The 15693-nt window shown below is 39.2% G+C and overlaps 1 protein-coding gene across 3 annotated transcripts in view; it reads left to right on the forward strand.

Annotated features, from left to right (window-relative positions):
* The window catches only part of KCNIP4 (potassium voltage-gated channel interacting protein 4), a 1152721-nt gene that overhangs the window by 360611 nt on the left and 776417 nt on the right, over positions 1 to 15693 (forward strand). The gene's annotated exons all lie outside the window — the stretch shown is intronic.

Consider the following 15693-nt stretch of genomic DNA (forward strand, 5'->3'; position numbering starts at 1 on the left):
GTAGGGTTGACCCTTGGGGAGCACTGGTGAGGGATTGGAAGTTGGGGAGACTGGACTTTTTTCTAGCCTCTAGGTTGGACCTCGCTCTCCATAAGAGGGAGAAAACTTTGGCTTCAGCCCCTAACTTCTGTGGACACTTTCTGACCCAGCTTTACTCCCCCTGAGGTGGGAGGAGTCCCAGACAGCCACCACCCAGTCCTTCCAGCACCCAGCTGTGCCCCTCTGGGTGGCCTGAGAAAATGGCCAAGCCTTTCTGTGGTCCAGTACCTGCAGTGCCTTGGCCCCCTCTGTGAGACATCCGACCACCATTTCTTCTGTCAGCCTGGGGGATGGTAACTGCTTCTTAGAGCTTTGGACCTCTGCGTCATATCAGCATGGTATAGAAGACCTTATGGTCTTCTGTAGCTCTCAGCACCAGAGTAACCAATGCCCGGGATCTAATCCCCTCCGTCTGAGGCACCAGTCACGGCTTCTGTTTTCCTGACTGGACCCTGACTGATGCAATGTCTTTCTGAGCTGTTCTCAAATGCCACCTCCTTTCCTGACCCCACAATGGATATTTCCTGCCTTTAACCCCTCAGAGCGCTTATTTTTATGTCACTTACTGAATTTCATCTCCTTTGCTTTGTACAAAAAAAAACCTTTCTTAGTCTTTGAAAATGTATCCTAAGAACTTCATGAACCCTCAGATTCAGACAATACCACCAATTTTTTTTTAAACTTTTATACTTTCTATTCAGCTCCCACACTAGCACGGATTGTTATCAATTTTTGAAGAGGGCTGTATCCTTTTCAAACAGCAAAATTCCCCTGCCTTTTACTCTCAAGTGTCATTATGTCGAAATAGTCCAAAACAGTTGAGCTTACTCACTGGCTGAGTTGTTGAGAATGTCAGCCATTAATGCATGTTGTTACAAAATATGTTGGTGAACGTACAGATTCCACTGGAGTTTGTATTTGTCTGCCAGCATACCAAAGTACCACAAAATGGGTGTCTTAGCAGAAATTTATTTTCTCACAATTCGGGAGGCTGGAAGTCTGAGATTATTAAGGTGTTAGCCGTGGTTTCTTCTGAGGGCTGTGGGAAGAATCTGCGTCTATCTTAGTTTGGTGGTTACTTGCAATCTTTGACATATCTAGGCAAGAAGTGGTGTCCCCTTCATCTTCACATGATGCTCTTCCTGTGTGTGTAATGTGTCCAAATTTGCCCTCTATTTATAAGGGCACCAGTCATATTGGATTAGACACTCACTCTGCTCTGGTATAACCTCATTTTAACTTTGCTCATCGTATCCGCGACAACCCTCTTTCTCAATAAGAGCGTATTCTGAGTTGCTGAGGGTGAAGACTTCAACATAAGAATTTTAGGAAATACATTTCTACCTGTCATGAAGTTACTTATAAAAAAAAGTTGAAACCATGGCTAATGAATTCATGCAAGTCTGCTAAATTATAATACCACTTGAATTATATCTTTCTTCTCCCTGGGAACCTAGGTTTTAAAGTATTGTAGTATCATTTCTCACTCATGTCTCTCTTCCCAGGGAGAATATTTGTCAACTCGAAAGCTGCATAGCCGTACTTGTAATGGCTGTAATATATGCCGTTTATTATTAAGTACTAGTCTGTCTCCCCGTCTGGTTTATAAACTGTTTGGGAGTAAGAATCAGGTGTTTCTTCCCCACTGGTACCTAGAAAAATGTAGGGCTTTATGAGACCCCGTGACTGATCACTCAAGTGCATGTGATGGAGAGCTCACTCCTTATACTTAGCATTGTGGTAACTACAAATGTGAGTTCCTTCCTCATTCATTTTCCAGTTACATTAGACTATTTGGGAGGAACCAAAAAATACTGTTTTTAGAATTCTAGCCTCTCTCCTATAATCTCTCATACCATTTATAAATTTTACTTACCTTTGCTTTCCCTAGCTCTAAGCATCTGGCTGCCTCTAGCACATGTTAATTATGTCTGTTTGTACACATTAGAAACTCCAAATAGCATTAATTTATATGAATTAGTGTTATATATTTTTATCATGTACACTAAGGTCAGCAGTAGGCTGAAGCAGGCCGCTTTGGAGGACCTGAGCTCCTTTTTCTTTTTGCTCTGCAAGGATTAGCATATATTTCCATTCGCGAACTCTGGCCCTTACAGATAGAGTCTAAGAAGCAGGAAAGAGGAGGGGCGCCTGGGTGGTTCAGTCCTTAAGCATCTGCCTTTGGCTCAGGGTGTGATGCCAGTGGTCTGGGATCGAGCCCCACATCAGGCTCCTCTGCTGGGAGCCTGCTTCTTCCTCTCCCACTCCCCCTGCTTGTGTTTCCTCTCTCTCTGGCTGTCTCTCTCCCTGTCAAATAAATAAATAAAATCTTTAAAAAAAAAAAAAAGAAGCAGGAAAGAGGAATAGAGGGAAGGCCAGAGGGCCCCTTTTCCACATAGCCTCCTCTAAAGAGTTTCCCCAGATGCCCCACTCAATGACTTCCTTTTAGATCTCATTGGCCATTCCTAGTTTCATTAGAGAATGGAAAAACATTGGCATCTTGCTGGTCTCAATAAATCAGGGTTCTGTTCTTAAAGTAGAAGCAAGAATAGATATTGAGTTGGTAATTAGCTGTTTCTGTCACAGTGACTCTAAGAGATAATTAATAAATGTTTATTGTCCATAATTGAATTCCATTGATATGACTTTTAAAAATTATAATACGGAATGCCAGCTTCCTGTACTGACAGTTGTCATACCATTGAGTCATCGGGGAGGTCCCTGGGGAGCCTGGCAGTTCCTTACTGACTTGCACAAATGTGACATTACACAGTGTGGAGATAGTCTGATGTATTATCGCTGCAGTTTGTCTTCAAAAGTCCCGTATGTCTGTAAGGCTGCATTTGTGGGTCCCTTGACGTTCCAGTCAGAAAGTGTGACTGTACCCCAGAAGCCAGTGTCTGCCTTTCTGTTTTTTTCAGCAGACCTAAATCTCTTAATCCACCCTCCGATGGTGGCTTTAGGTCCTCTTATCCAGCTCACTGGGTCATTTCGAGGATCAGCAAGAAAAGGATTCAAGGTCTTTTTTGGGCAAGTTAAAGAAATCTTGCTGCATATGAATTAAAGCCAGTATCCTTGCATGGGTAGTTAAAAACTAGGGTCTCGTAGTAAGAGCTATCACATATTTAATTGTGGGACGTTCATTAGATCTTAGCATAATGTAGAAGGCTACCAGCTTAAGTTAGACATGATTTACATTCAAGAAATATATAACAAGAAGTCCAGATCCTTTTTATTAATATGAATTGGGCTAGAGGCCAGGAAAATGTGGGAAGAAGGCTAACAGAACTCCAAATAACTCATCCTCTCTTCGTATTTTTTGGTTCCATTCTTTATTTCATCGTATGCATAGTTTCTAAGACTAGAAATCTTAACATTTTCTTCTTTCTCTTGGCTTATATCCAGTCATCAGCCTGCATTGATTCTATCCCTAGATACTGCTCAGTGTTGCTTTTCTTTGTTTCCACTACTGTCTTGAATCCATCATTTTTGTCTAACTAATCTCCTTGATGCCAGTCTCTCTCCAGACCAATCCAGACTTCACACTGTGGCCAACATTAATTTAAAAATAGTTTTTGTTTTTCCTAATGTTCATTGTGGCACGAGAGGCCTTTTTGCAATCTGGAGCTCAAGGCTCAAGTATAACTATCTTCCCATTCTTCCTTCCTTTCTTCCTTCCTTCCTTCCTTCCTTCCTTCCTTCCTTCCTTCCTTCCTCCCTCCCTCCCTCCCTCCCTCCCTTAGAGAGAATGTGAGTTGGGATGGGGTGCAGAGGGAGAGAGAGAATCTTAAGCAGGCTCCATGCTCAATGCAAACCTGACACAGACAAGATCTCACAACCCTGAGGTTATGACCTGAGTCAAAATCAAGAGTCTGACACTTAACTGACCGAGCCACCTGGGCACCCCATCCTCTCATCTCTTTACCCTTCTGTATATGTGACTGCTGCTCCAATGATTCCAAATGTCTTTGAGGTTCCCTAAAATTCTTTGCTGTTCCCACATCTTTGCTTAATATATGCTATTCTTTCTACCTTGAGAATCCTTCCCCCTTTGTCCTAGCTAGTAGAAGAATTCTAAGTGGATATCTAGCTTCACACGAAATGTCACTTCTCGTTGAAGCTTTTATTAATTTTCTGAAGCAGAAATTAGACACATGTTTCCTCCATGTTCTTATCCCAATTTATATTCCAGTCATTTATTTAGAATTCTGTCTACTCCTCACCATCCTGTGAGGTTCTTAAGGGTAGGGACTTTGTTTTACTCATCTCTTTATATCCTTTTCCTCTCTAGGACCCAATACAGTGCCTAACACATAGGGTACTCTGGAAATGATTACTGAATAGATATGAAACAATAATGGATGTCACTGATGCACAAATCAATTGCTTTAGGTGCATATTGTAGGAGATGGTACTGATGTGGATATAAAACATGAAGAACCATATTATACAAATAGTTGCCACTTTGGAGTACTTGTATGCCAGGCTTAAGGCTAAGCGGTAAACATATTCCTATTTTTGAAAGCTTCAAATGATTCTTTGGTATTTTTATCTCCATCTTCTGCATTGTGATTCAGGTCATACAGCTAGTAACTAGAATTATGACTTTCCCTTACATTTGTCTGAATTAAAGCTTATGCTCCTCTCACCTATGTTCTGGTGGCTCACTGACAACCTATGGGCAGGTTTGGGAATGAGCAGGGACCTGAGTGTGAGAAGACAGATGGAGGACTTCCCAAATACCTAGGCTCCTAGGGGCAGGTGGAAGGGGAGTCCTATGTTCATCCTTCTCAAGATGTGAGGGCTTTTCCATCTACATTAGCCACTTAGTCTTTTGAGGAGTGGATAGTGCATGTGAGTGTTCATTTCTGAACCCTGATTCATGACTTAATTTGCTGAAGAAGGACCGCTCTGGTCAGCTTGCTACTTTCCGTTTGAGCATATCTCTGCAGTCATCAGTCAATCGCATAAAACAGCAATGTAAAAAAAAAAGGTTTATGAAAATAAAATGAACTACAACCTACTTGCAAAAGAGTATAATGAGGTAAAATTTGGTAGAGGGGCATGATCTTAGGTTCAGGTAATTCTTGGCATATTCTCAATTTTTAACCCATAGATAAATATATGACGATAATACTTTTATCATCAAGTTAGGATACTAGATAAAAACACTTAAGGTCTTGTGGGTATTAATTGTTCAGTAAAACATATTTGATCATCCTATTTCTTATCCTCCTCCTTCTTCTTCTTTTATTTCAGAAGTTTTAGTTGATACCCTCAGTTGATTAAAGATGTGAAAGCATGTTGTGTGATCTTCCTATCTCTGTAAACCCGTAACCTCCTTCTTTACCTGCCATATGTCTTCTCATCTGAAGTCCAGGTCCTAATATTTCCCAAGACACATTTCAAGTTATTTTGCTTTGTTCTTCTCTTCTTATCCATTTTTCCTACTCAAAATCATCTTTTCCCTCCTCTAAGCTCCTGTAACTTTTGAACTAAACTGTTCTTATAGCTGTTGGTATATTCTATGTAACTCTCCCATTCTCAAATTTGAGTATGCTTTCTGAATTTTCGCTGTATATTTAGTAGTTTCTCATTAAATTTTCAATTGTTAAATGATGGACAGGGCTACCTGGTAATTTAGCATTTTGTGAATTTTACTGCCTTTCATATTTATTATTCCATTCGGTTCTCATATAAGGATATCTATAATGAAAATAAAAACATTCTCAATTTGGAGATAGAAAGAACCCCAGAGAGCTTAAACAGCATGACAAAATTCACACAGCAGTGTAGTTACAGATCTTAAATAAAAATTAGATTTTCCAAATTTTCTTTCTGATGCACATCCCATTATCCTATCTGTCCTATCTGGAGAAATACTTCCAACATATAGAAAGTACAAAGCATGAAGAAGTCACCTTGAGTTTGGATCAATATTTAGCATATTGATGACCCTACCAATATATACCAATATCCTGTGGGAAAATGCATCTATCTTTAACGTAATTTAATAATTATTAGCATTACAAAATCATGGCCCTACAAAAACATCCTTTGAGGTGAAAACTGGTTATTTTAACATCTCTTATTCATTGAATCACACATATTTAAAATATCAGACCAACCAACAAAGAAGTAATGTTTTTAAAATCCAGTAAAATCTAGCTGACATTAATGAGAAATTACAATTTCAAATGCATTACCCTTGTAAGATAAATCAAAGGTAACAGTAATTAAGATAATTGCAAAAGATATTTTGGGTTCTCTGTATTTGCGCAAGTGTTGAGAGGTGGAATATAAATGTGAAAGTATTTTTGTTCACTTTGGTATCTTGAGCTTGAAATAATTTTTAGACCATGACATTTTTTCATACTAAGTCAAAATCTGAAATTTGTTGATGCAGTGTTGTCTCTGTGTGTGCACGTATCCTCAAATTTTGGAACAAAATACTGGTTAGAGTTTTGTTGTTGGTGGTCTTATATAAAATATGAAGTTTACTACATGATTTTTTTCTTTTACTTTCCTTTTGTGTCAGTTAGAACACTTTACTCTTTTCTTCTTGATACACATAAGCACAGGTGATTCATTATTTGCTTCTGATATTAAAAGTCATCAAGCCATTATTAAATCCCCAAATATAACAGGTCATTTGACTGGAAGAATTTCAGCATGAATGATTATTGGAGGTACACAATTAACACTCTTGTAGATAGAAGTGGTTTCTAGAATCTCTCCAAAGCGAGGTGGTGGAGCCATTTAGATGTAATGTGCACATAAGTTCATTCTTAGTAACGGCTCTTTAATATCAGTGGTGAATGGCTTATGCACCTCTGTAAATTAAATGTTAATAATAGCCACTTAAACTCTAATCATTCTTTCTGACTCTTCTAGAATTGCTTCTATGCTTTAATAATACTTCACTCTTACGTATCCTGGGGCTCACCACCTTTTCAAAATAAGTATATTAAGGCTTTGAAGTATTTCATTTGCATACAAAAATGACTCATCCAGAGTTGGCTTCATGGTGAATAAGCTAGCTGCTAGTATGACTGTATGACTAAGAGGGGTGGAAGAGGGATATAAGGAGATAGAGAGGAAGGAAAAGACTTTAGATCCACAGGTGACCTGAGGACTGTTCACTCAGTTGAATAGTTTCAAGGGAAGTCCCAGGATTCTGTCACACTGGCCAGGTGTAGCCACATGTTAATTTCTAAACTAATCATTGTCATAGAGTTCTCATTAACCATCCGTGGGTCATATGTTCAGCCTTCTAGCCAAGAAATGGGTCTTCGTCATAAATAAACAGTGTGATAAGTTGTGTGTTGTTCCAAAAAGCCAGGATGGGTTCTTTAATAAAAAAGTGCATATATATATATATATATATATATATATATATACAAAACGAAACTAAAAAAAGCAAACTGATTTGAGGCAGGCTGACAGAAAGGATTAAATGATGTAATGCATGTGAAATAATTCATACGACTCGTAATGGATAGTAAATTGCTCAATTAATGACACCTATTATCATAATTTTCTTGGTGATGATAGTAAATAATATAATTGCCTTAACATTTGCTTTTTTAATGCTGCTGGTCCAATTTTTCTGGCAGAATACACGCGTGCATCAAACTGGCTTATTCCCCAAAATGAGGACTACCGGGGGAACCATCGCTGTCTGTCGAGTTTAAATGATCAAACTGAAAAGGACAAGTCTTATGAGTTGTTACTGAGATTATTTTTGAAGGATAGAGGAACATGAAATAAAATTCTGGAAGTTTCTATTAGGGTTTGGTGTTAGGAAATGGTCAGACAGACTTTCCCGAAGTAGTGGTGGCTGAGGAGATTGTAGTTCTTTCTATCTCCCCTTTTTCCTGTCTTTAATGTGTTCTCTCCGTAACCCCCTCTTTCTTTCCTTCTTATTAGAGAAGGATGCTAAAAGAGAAACCATCATTTTCTAGTGCCTGTTGTCCATGGTGGACAATGGGGGGCATACAGACACTTTGCTCTTCTTTATGTACCCACCAATCTTCTAAAAGGTCCTGATGATATTGAAACTCCCCTAATGAGAAAGGGTTATTTCCTTACTAATCTGTATTTCCTCAACTTGCTCCAGTGCATGTAACTAATAAGTGTGCAATCCAGGCTCTCGCTGTGGCAAAGGAGAACACTCCATGTAATGAGGTCTATTATTTTTCCCCCCATGCAATTTAATAGACCAGTAACTTTAATACCAAAAAAAAAAAAGTTTCTAAGACAAATCAAAATGTCGTTCTAATTGTATCACTTGTTTTCTCTTTCCAGCACTGATTTTCCCCCCTCTTAATTATGTAGTATAATCCATTTAGCAGCCATAAGAACAAGCCCTCATCATTCATTTGTGGAGGCATCCATTTACACATTCCACTGCCACATGCAGTTCTCTACTTGTTGCCTGAAGCTTTACAGGGGATTACAGAAATTAAAGCGTGCTATTCTCTGTGAATAATCATAAAAACAAATATGCCCAAATTTATTCACCTTTTTAAAGGATGAGCATCAAGTTAATCAGTGAAATAGAAAAACCATGAGAGACTCTTAACTCTAGGAAACAAACTGAGGGGAGGGAGGGTGGGGGGATGTGGTAGCTGGGTGATGGACATTAAGGAGGGCACGTGATTGATGAGCACTGGGTGTTATATGCAACTGATAAATTAATGAACACTACCTCTGAAACTAATGATGTACTATAAGTTAGCTAAGTGAATTTAATTGAAAAGAAACCCAGTGAAGTAAATAAGCCCCAAATGGTTTCTTTGTTGATGCATTCAATAAAAATAATCTTAGGTGGTATGTTACCATTGTTAAGACATTAGCACTACCACAGTGTCCCATGCATGAGAGCTATATTTCGTGAGTTCCCCAATAAAATAAAATGTCTCTTCAAGCTGCAAAAGCAGTTGCTTCACATTAACACGGTACACTCACTGCAGAAATAACTAAGGTTATTTGGTATAAAGTATTAAGTTTATCTAGCTTTCAGTAATTTGGAGTCTCTGATTTTGTAAAATGAGCTGTATTTGTGAATATTTAATTTTCAGAACTTTGATCTATAATAGGCACTTATGTATTTATGGATACACTTTAAATTTTAATAAGGCTCAATTGCAGAAACAGCCATGGTCCATTTGCTGCAGGGGCCTTTAATCAGAGTGATGATAAACATGGAGATCCAATAATCTGGAAATCAGATGCAGAGTTCATTTTACAATTACAATATCCTAGTGGGGCATGACCTTAAGGTCAGGACATTGTGCATCAGGCAACACCAAGTGAAAGAAAGGTCAATTTAGACCCCTGTGAAGTATCATTGGAAGCCCATTTACATTTGCATTATTTGCTTATTTTTAGAATATACATAAATGAGCTCACCAGGGGAGAAAACAAATTGCTATGTACAAAGAGAGAATCAAATATTCTCAAAGGAGCATCACCCAATTAATAAGGGAAAAGTCAAAATAAAATGAAATCTACAAGTAAAGGCATAAATCAAATAGGAGAAAAAAACACACAAAAAAACAAAGAAACTAAGTAAAAAATTATCCCCTGTGGAAGAAAACTGCTGGTTTTCTTTCTGCAAACTTAGATATTACTTGTTTGGGGGAATGGAAGAAAGAGTGGTATTTTTCACTCATATGTGGAATTTAAGAAACAAAGGAGCAAAAGGGGGGGAAAGAGAGAGAGAGAAGCAAACCAAGAAACATACTGAACTATAGAGAACAAAGAGATGGTTACCAGAGGGGAGATGGTAGTGAGGGGGGATGGGTTAAATAGGTGAAGATGGTTAAGGAGTGTGCTTGTCCTGATGAGCACTTGGTGATGTATGGAAGTGTTGAATCACTATATTATATACCTGAAACTAGTATTACACCATATGTTAACTGGAATTTAAATAAAAATGTAAAAAGGGAGGGAAGGAAGGAAGGAAGAGAAGGAAGGGAGAGAGGGAGGGAGAGGTACGGGAAGAAGGAGGGAAGGGAAAGAAGGAAGAAAGGAAGGAAGTGAAAAGAGAGGAGAAGAAATGAAAGGAAAGGGAAAGAAAAGCATTTAAAGAGTAGATGTATTAGTAGAAATGGGTCATAGGAAACGAATTTTAGTCCCAACTTTGCCCCGATCTGTTATGGAACCTTGGACAATTGAGATATATATATATATATATATTTCAAGTTCTTGCTTTTCTATGAATAAAATGGAGTCAGTACTCTCTCTGCTTATCCTGCAAGGATATGGTCCACATTGTTCCTTCTCTTCCTTAAAGACCCAGTAAGTCACCACATTTTCTGTGAAGTGACTTTCATGGCAGAGCCATTGTTTCTTCTCTTGTCCCTTGAATGCTGTTGAGACCTCCATTACATTACATGATGCATATTTGGGTCATTCCCCTACTGTACTCTCTGAACTCAAGGGACAGCTGTCAATTAGTTCTCAAATAAATAGGTTTGAGTAAGTAGTATATATACCTTCATGGAGAATATATATACTTCAAATTACCACTGTCTGCCACCGAGCTTGGCAAATGGTGGGTCTGCAAAATATATTTGAAGACTTTTTGTTGAAGTGCTTTGAAACTGTATAGAACTAAGCAATTCCGTGTCCTCACTCACACTGAAAAATTTGGATGGAATGAACTTTGAGTTCCCTTCTAGCACTCTTAAAAGTAGGTAATAATTATTATTATAACTATTTCTCATCATTTATTTGCTGATGATTCTGTACCACATAGTGTTCCAATGCTTTATAGTCATTCCATTTAGCCTTAAATAGACCTATTTAGGTAGCTTTTATGATCCTACTTTTTATAGATGGGAAAACAGAGGTTTAGAAAACTTGATTGTCTTGTCAAGGCGGATGGTAGAGTGTATATGGAAATTAAGGACCCCTTGATTAAAAAGCCCATGTTCTCATCCAGTAGGTGAAAAGAGGCAGAGAAAGATCTGGATGCATGTGGGTGCAAAGTAATTTTATTGCCTCAACGAAATACATTACACAGAATGACAAAGGTTTAGGAAGTTGTATCATCAAAGAATAAATGGCTGAAGTGCAAACTGCTTATACCACTCACAAACTGCTTACTTCTTTTTGATCATCACAGTTTTAACAAGTCTACATAAGCTTTGCTTCACATTCTTATTAATTTATTGTAATGGCATGGCTGTACACAGGCAAGAGATCATTGTTTTCTCTTAATCACCACTTTTGATTGTGGCATCTAAATAGATGGCATTGATGTCCTTAGTCTTTGTACCTAGGTATTTCTTTTTAATATCACCTAATCAAGTGGCACTCCCTAATGAGGCTAACGATGTACGGTTTGCCTTACTTTAATAAAACTGAATCCTGAAAAATGCAGACTGCACATCATGTCAGGTAACAAGCATAGTGCCTGCAACTGTCCAAGCTAAGGCTGATGTGTAGCACTGCCCTTGGATGCAGTGCATGGTGGTTTATGGGAAGTTCCTGGTCACGGGTGCTTCTGGCCACAGCACACCTCTCCAATCACCTTTTAAAATCTGAAGGCATCAGAACCACTTTCCCTTCATACCAGCTTCTATTCAGACTCCCAGTCAGGAACCTCAGCCTCATTGTCAGCAGCACTGGCCTCCTTCCCCTCATCCCAGACTCCTGGGTCCACCTCTCCATTTCTGGTCCAGCATCTGACCACTTGCGTTTTGAAGAATCTCCACTCCTTCCTTCATAACTTCTTTTTCTCCCCCCACCTGTGTTTTATTGACATATAATTGACATATAACATTGTCTTGGCTTAAGGTGTACAGCATAGTGATTTGATATATGTATATAATGTGAACTACTTGCCACAGGAAGTTTAGTTAACATCCATCACTCGCATAGGTACAAAGCTCCTTTTTTTCTTGGATGAGGACTTTTCGGATTTACTCTCTTAGCCACTTTCAACTATACAATATTGTTAACTATACCAGGCTGTGCATTACATCCCTAGGACTTATAACTAGATATTTGTACCTTGTGATCACCTTCATCATTTCCCCCACTTCCCTACCTCCCTACCTTGTTCTTCTATAATTAAAAAAACCCAGGAAGGCAACTGGACTCCCCATGTCCTGACGGTGTCAGTTTAAGTCATTTGGGAAACATCTGACATTGGATTCAAAATTGGGAACTGGAACGAAGGTGCCTACGAGGCTCCACCATCTCAGGGACGTCCTCAGAGTAAACCACATATACAGTCAGCCAGGGTGTGGAGCGACTGGGACCTGAGTAGTGGACTTGAGTCCACTTGGAACCAGTTTCCCACTCTCCATTCCATGACACCAGGATACATTGTTGTCTCTATTTTTCTGATTTCAAGATGCAAACCCTTGATTATCAGGAAGCTTAAAAGAAGAGAATTTTTCACAAAAGCACTATTGAAATATTATTGGAGTCATAAGTTTTTAAACAGGACATATCTACTTATTTTTCTTTTTTTTAAAGTGATCTCTACACCCAGCGTGGGGCCCAAACTCACAACCCTGGGAGCAAGAGTTGCATTCTCCACCAACTGAGCCAGCCAGGAACCTGCTATACAGGATGTTTTTCTATAACCATATGAAAAACTAAGTATACATGGTGACCGTTTTCAATTTTATTTGTATTTTTTCCCTAATATTGCGTTTTACTCTCCTGATCTTTCTTGACATCCCAATGAGTGTGAAATAATGTGATTCTTGTAATATCCATGGTGCAACTAGCCAAGGTAATTACATTGGTGTTGTCACAGTCTAATTTGCTGTACATTTGTGTACGTTTCCTGTCCTGTATATTGAATCTAGGAAGGTCTGTTACTATAGATCACTAAAATTTCCATCAGCAAGGCATTCCTAAATATTTATCTAGGGTAAAAATAATAACAACAGTCACGTGGTCAAATGTATGTAGGCAGTGCTGTGTATTAGAGCCACTAGTAGCAGATCTGCAATGCACACATTTATCTTTAAAGTGGTGGTAAGTGCTGCAGGAAAGAACTATGTCTCATGTAGCTGAAACCAGAATTGTTCTTGACAATTTTTTAATATTGTTTTGAATAGTATCTACTGACATATTATAGAATTAGTGTTCTGTGGAAGACCCTTGGCATAAACTGCCCTATAGAGTTATTTCAAGGTGACTGGCAGTTTGGGAAAACAGAAATGGCAAGCATTTCTGAAACCTTCTGCGAGAAAGAAAGCACACCACCTCATCTGGGAGGAAGCTAGCCAACCTCAGGAAGTTTGACATTATTCCCTTGTGAACCAGGAGACAGAAGACTTGAGTCCATATCCCATCTCTGATACACATCAACTATGGGAACAGGGGCGAGTCATTTAACTCGTCTAGACTGGATTGTCCCAATCTCTAAATTGGGTATAGTGATACCTGAAACATGTACTTAACGTATTTGTTGATAAAACACAAAATGGAAAAAAAAAAGCAGGCAAAAAAGAATTGCTATCATCTCAACATCATTGTAATCATCCTTTAAAGGCTCTCCGACTTGAAAGCCAATAATCTATGAACATTTCACTGTGTTCTCAAAATCCATTTTTGTACACGTGTTTCTCATCCCTTAAAAAAATATGTTGGCTTTACAGATTTGCCAAGCAAATTTTATTTACCTCAATTGCATATTGAGACACAACAAACCAAAAGATACTCATTTCCTTGTAATATTTGGGATCTGAGATCATTCCAGGGCTAGAAAGCGTGCATTTTTTTTTTTTTTTTACAGCATAGCTGTGTCCACAGACACACCTGGCCCAGTGCACGTCCAGCACTGATGGACCAGCTAACTGGATCTGGATCTGCAGTTGAGATATGAACTCTGTCAACTGGGGAAATAAGAGGGGACATGGGTCACGGTGATCCTATTTTTTTCTAAAGGTGTAATGGAGGCCTCTCTGTTTATCTGCTCCTGCTAACTGGATATACTCAATATTTATTTAAAGGAAGACATTTTCCACACATGGCAGAGGAGTCCCTCTGACATGTTTCTTATGCCTACCCGTATTTGAGACTATATGTTTTCTGAATGGTTCAACTTTCCCTTTTGTGGGCTGTACCTGCTTTCGTTCTGTGTTCTTATTCCCATGAATATCATGCTTTACTACAGCTGCAAACCCAACTTTGTGGTTTCCATTAGAGAAAGTCCAGTTAGGAGCATTAGATACACCAAATATTGAATGTTTCCAAAGATCCCCTTGCCCTAGAAATCTCACTGACGGCCACAGCTATTAGGTCCCTTCATGCCAGAGTAATTGAAGGGAGCAGACACTCTTCACTGCTTCCATGTGTATGTTTGTGAGGTATGGCTCACAGACTATATTGATTTTTCAGAACTTGCACAGGACAAATACAGCACAGTTCAGTGAACTCAGTACAGGACGAGGAGGGAGGAAAGCAGCTCCCGGAATCATGGATTTGGCTGTTCTGTTGCAGTGATTTGGTAGATGGCCCCAGACAGGTTAATGCCTCTCCCTCTGCCTCAGTTATCCCAGATAACACAGGGAAAACACTTAAGCACTTACTGTTCCTTGAGGTATTTGTAAGCCAAGGACAATAGGCCAATACTTGAGGGCAATTCTAGCGAACTGTGAGAAAAATGTTTGGATTGTATTCTGGTACTAAACTTTTACAAATGCATCAAATACCAGAAGAGAGTCTATGTTTAATTAAACAATGGGATGGAATAAATAAACCCAGGCAAAATCAAAGTGAATAAGACCAAGATTCATTTACACATTTAACAAATATTTATTCAGCACCTACTGTGGAATGTGCTAGTTTCCAGAACTACCAAGATGAAAAAGGCATAGATGTGACCATGAAGAATTATGTAGTCCCATAGGGGAGGCAGGCTCGTAAACAGATGGTGGAAGGAGAGTGAAGGGAATGCTCAGGGGAATAGGGGCTCTGGACCATGGAGGAGAGTGAGTGGCCTTTTCCGGGGAGTTGAGACAAACAGGGGACCAACCATGGCAGAGGGAGCAGGCACACAGGGGAAGGGCATGCAGGCAGAAGGAATCACTTATGCAAACGCATGACATGTTCAACGAAGCACAAGATGTTGAAAAGAAATGGTAGGGAAAATGGAATTTAGTTTTAATATTGGCAAAGAATTGCTCTCAGAGGCTTGGCTTATTAGGAGAGCTAATTATTTGAGAATGTGATATTTTAAATGTTTCGGCCTGTGTCTGGGGTTTGGTTCGAAATAGAATGTCTGCCGTAAAGACGAAGGTGACTGCTGCTCCTAGCTTTGCCTTGGCTCCCCATCAAAATTGGAATAAAATACATAACCCTCCCTGTGACCTATACGCTCCCGTCTCAGCTCAGGCCGCTATAACAAAATGCCATAGATTGGGTGGCTTATCAGCAACAGAAATTTATTTCTTTCAGCTCACGAGGCTGGAAGTCCAAGATCAGGGAGCCAGCACGGTCAGGTTCTGGTGAGACATTTCCAGGTTACAGATGGCCCTCTCCCTTTCCCTCCCTGGCCATTAGCAGAGACAGGAAGCAAACTCTCAGGTCTCTTTAAGAAGAGACCTCCATTCCTGAGGTCAGAGCCTAATTATCTCCCATAGGCCCCACGTTCTAATACCATATTTGGAGTTAGGATCT

Source organism: Ailuropoda melanoleuca, chromosome 11 (genome assembly GCF_002007445.2).
Source record: "Ailuropoda melanoleuca isolate Jingjing chromosome 11, ASM200744v2, whole genome shotgun sequence".
Taxonomy (NCBI): Eukaryota; Metazoa; Chordata; class Mammalia; order Carnivora; family Ursidae; genus Ailuropoda; species Ailuropoda melanoleuca.